The following is a 4,117-nucleotide window of genomic DNA, read 5'->3' as shown; positions in this document are numbered from 1 at the left end:
TATCCAGCTTTTGGGGATGAAAGCTACCTAGAGGTAGTGTTAGGGTGGATGATGGGGATCTTTCATTTTGCTTTTGTCTTATAGGCTATCCTTTATTGGCTATAGCTATTCTGGTTTCAAAATATTATATTCATAATATAACATTCACTTGTTATTGATCGTCGATAACGCGATTAATGACTGTGATTTTCACGAATGTCATATAACATGACGTACGAATATAACATTTTGGAGCTAGAATAGCTCCATCTTCTTTTATCTTTGTGGACGTTAAACTTTGTTTGTTTGTTTCTTTTCTTTTTTTCTTTTTCTTTCGATTGTTCTTGTTCTTGTCATTTAACGGTTTTGTTCCGTCATTTTGCTATATTTTGGGTTTAATCCCATCTGACTGTGGAGTGTGGTGTGATATTGTATCCACCTACCTTTTTGTGAATATGTGTACTTCTCATTTCATAATTAAATAGTATGAGACACTTTTCTTCAAAAATAGTTTAGTCAATTGTATAAAGCAAACAAAAATAAGAAAACACAAGTGCTTTTCAAAATAATGGATGCAAAATGATGGCCCCAAATTGGGCACCCAAATCCCAAGTTAAAATCCAATTACCTAACTCATGAAGAGTATCTTTCGGGATTAGAATGTAAGTCCTCTTATACATTGACACGTCATAGATTCTATTATAAGATGTTATTAAGCCCACTTTCACATTTCTAAGCATTCCAACAATGCAACAATTGTATTGCATAGCTTATCTTGACAATGCTATTTCATAATTCTATGTCTTTTTGTTGGAGTCTTGTTTTGCATTCCTCAAAATGCAAAAATCTTAAGTTCTTGCTCACTTTGTTGCAATTGCCTTATTTTAATCCACCATTTATAATTGATCCAACAAAGTCTAATTTGATGTCAATTTGTCATAAATAGTTTGGGTTTTTCTTTGTCACCCCCCATGCTTCTATCCTGTGTTGGAAAGTGCAAAAGTTTAAAATAAATTCTATGTCGGATGTGTTTTCTTTGAATTTCAAAGTATGTGCAAGTTTTTAGAGTTTCGCTTTCTTGCATCATGTTTAGAGTTCAACTTTTTAGTATGTCTTTCCACCCAAATTCACCTATGATCTTTTGTCTTTGTCAAGTTGTCAAATTTTGTCTTTCTAACATCCCTTTCATCCAAGCTCTAACTTCCCATTTCTTGCATTAAGTTCCTTTTGATGCTAAAGTTTTGACAACCCCCTTGCCAATATATTGTTTCATGCACATGCCCACATTTCAATCCTTGACTCTTTTTATTATGTATTTTATTGAGATCATGAATCCAAACTTATTTACCTACATACTTTGAGATAAGAGCTAGGGCCTCTCCCTAATTCTTGACTTCCCAACATATTGCCTTGAGAATTTTTCAAACTTGGACATATAGAGATCTCCCTATTTTCCTACTTTGGGCATGAAGTATGAAGTATGCTCGATCCCTAACACCTTATATGCTTTTTTAGGGTTGGAGGATTGTTCATCATTTATAAGGTTATGGCAATAAGTTTGTTTCCCTTTTTCCTCCAAAGTTTGACCTTACCTCTCTATAGGTGAAGTTATAACTCCATCCTTGGAGTGCATTGTCTAGCTATCTATTTAGACCCTATAATTGAAATCTTTTATAAAAAGCTTCTTGTAACATAGTATAACTTCTAGTTTTCTCTCTCTTCTCCTAATTGATGTACCATAACTTTTTGTAATTGAAGTCAAATTTATAAAATAATAATTGTATGTAAATAATTTTATCATTATCTCTTAATAAATTATTTTGTGTCAATGTAGATTAGATGTGCCACATTATTTCATAGTGGTGCCCCACAATCCCATTTTACCAAATATCTAGTCTTGATTAATACTACAAATGATTTCTATATTAGGTATTAGGTCTACGTGTATCACCTTCTTGCCACATTTAACACCAAAGTTTCATTTATATGGTGCATTATAATATCTTCTCTTTCAAATATTCTTTCCATGTTTTCTAGGTATCCAAAAAGGTTTTCAACTCATAAATGTCTTGGTATTTCGATTTTAGAGATCCCTCTTGTAATGCGATGAGTTCTATGAATGTGGAGTGAATCTTCTTCTTATTTTGTAATTTATAGAACCAATTTCTTAACTTTTATTATTTTATATACACTCCTAATACTAAGAGCTTTTTTTTCTTCTCTAGGGCTCATCCATGATCTATGCGTCTATGACATCTTTAGAATCCATGTTAGAGTCATCACATATTTCCCCTTTCGATTTAGGTTCTCTATCTAGATCAATATCAAGTATTATTCTTATTAAATATAAACCTCTAAAATATCTTCTTCTTATGCACATGTTTGGGATATCTTCTTAATGTTTGCTTCTTCCATATCCATCTATAGGGCTATATGTACTATCTTCTCATGCCCATGGAAAATTATCTTTTTTTTGGTAATTAAGTATCTAATTATAAAATACCATAAAGTCATTCTATAAGCATTTGATGTAGGTATTTATAAAATACCAAAATTTTAAGTCCTCAATTAAAAATTAAAAAAGCACAAAAGTTTCATGTTGGTGTATTGTACAAAATAAATTTAGTAGGAATAGTAGAAATCAATGATATATGTTTTATAGTTCAAATCAAAATATAACTTAAAATGATTTTTTATCTTTAAAAGATGCAATAGGTTATGAATTTATGATTATTATTTAAGTTTTAATTTGAGACTCAATTTAGATCAACCTTTGTTTTATGATTTAACTATAAAACTTAGATTTGGTATACATTTATTCAAGCATAAATATCATATTGTGAACATTTTTTGTTTTAAAAAAAAAAAATCATTATTAAGTTGAATACATATGATGAAGATTTAGATTTGTTCTAATTAATTGAATGTTTTATGAACTTTCAAGAAAGGATTTACCATTCTCTCTATGCATTTTATTTTCCATACATGGCGCTTGATCTCTTTTGCATAATACGTAATAAAATAGTGGATAGATATTATTTTTTATTTTTTATTTATTTATTTTTATAATATGAAGGTTGTCTATTCTAAAATTTTCAAACCAATATGCTAACCAAAAAAGCTAAGAATTCCTTTATCTTTCCATTTTGTTTTTTAACAATACATATATTTTAAGAAATCATATTTGTCTAGATTTGGTTGGCTTTTGAAAAAAGATCTAATCCATGGCAGATAGGAGCGTCTGGCAGGGTTTCAGAAGACATGAAAGGTTGCGCTATAGAGGACGTTTGAATTTGAAATGGCCTTTGAATAGATACTGGAATCGGGGAAATCAAAGGAATGATCGACCAAGCTACAAAAGGCGGACATGGCCATGGAAGGGTCCGAAGAACCCTAAACAAAGAAGATATGCAGATGGAGCAACCACAAATAATTTTAGGGATTGGAGAAAGGCAAGGTTCGATGGCTATGCAACTTTAAATAGCAAACAACATATTGATTTTAAAATGGTACAGGATAAATTCTGGAGACCAAAACCCTCGATGGAAGCTACAAAAGTCCTAGAGGTAAGCCCAAACTCAGTCTACAGTAGAGTCATGAACCTTAAAATCTCCAATGAGGAATGGAGTGAAAGCATAAGATTTCTTAATGAGCATGCTTTTTTTCTAAAATGGGGGGAACATAGCCGACTTTCTCCAAGATCTGAGCATGGTGTTATTCGATCTAGGGTGAGGGGATGGAACTCAAAACAATAGAAAATGGTTTCTTTATAGTTATATGCCCTTCTACCCATGATAGAAACTGGATCTTGGAAAATGGCCCTTTCTTCATGGATGGGAAAGGATTTAATATTATCAAATGGAAACCAAATTTTAACCCGAAGGAAGAGAATCTCATTAGGATTCCAATATGGCTAAAATTACCAGGATTGCCCCAACAATATAAGGATATAAAAACCTCGAGGAGAATAGGTGAAAACCTAGGGCAATTCAGGAAAGTAGAGGAATCCATTGATTCATCGAATTACAACAATGTTTCAAGGATTTGCATAGAATGGAATCTAATCCACAATCTATCAGACACATTAGAAATCAAATCGGGGTCGGGTGTCTGGAAACAAACGGTGGTTTTAGAAGAA

The sequence above is a fragment of the Cryptomeria japonica genome, chromosome 2, assembly GCF_030272615.1.
Source record: "Cryptomeria japonica chromosome 2, Sugi_1.0, whole genome shotgun sequence".
NCBI classification, from domain to species: Eukaryota; Viridiplantae; Streptophyta; class Pinopsida; order Cupressales; family Cupressaceae; genus Cryptomeria; species Cryptomeria japonica.
This window is presented reverse-complemented; position numbering follows the sequence as displayed.